The sequence below is a fragment of the Numenius arquata genome, unplaced genomic scaffold (assembly GCF_964106895.1).
Source record: "Numenius arquata unplaced genomic scaffold, bNumArq3.hap1.1 HAP1_SCAFFOLD_1487, whole genome shotgun sequence".
Lineage (NCBI taxonomy): Eukaryota > Metazoa > Chordata > Aves > Charadriiformes > Scolopacidae > Numenius > Numenius arquata.
Window position 1 is genome coordinate 12,501 of NW_027415664.1, and position 402 is coordinate 12,902.

The following is a 402-nucleotide window of genomic DNA, read 5'->3' on the forward strand; positions in this document are numbered from 1 at the left end:
GGCCACGCGGCCACGGTCTCGAGCCAGCCGACGGCCACGCGCGACCGCCGCCGCCCGGGGGGCGGACGGCAAGACGCGGGGCCCTGCGTGCGAGCGAGAAGGCAACGTCCGCGAGAGGTGCTCCGACGGCCTGAACACCGGCAGAACCGGCCCGCCGCGGAGCCTCTCCGACGCGCCCGGGGTGAACGCCTCAGCGGGCGCTGCCTGCGGGTCTGGATCAGTGAAACGAGCGGGGGGTGCCGCCACCCCCCCGGCTCCGCACGATTCCCTTCAGCGACAGCGACAGGACCGACCGGGGCGAAGCCGCGGCAGGCTTGACTCCCCCGGTCGCCTTTCAGCGTTCCAGAGTGCCGGACGACCGCCGCCGGCCGCCGGTCTTGCCCCTCCCCGCGGGCAGTCGCT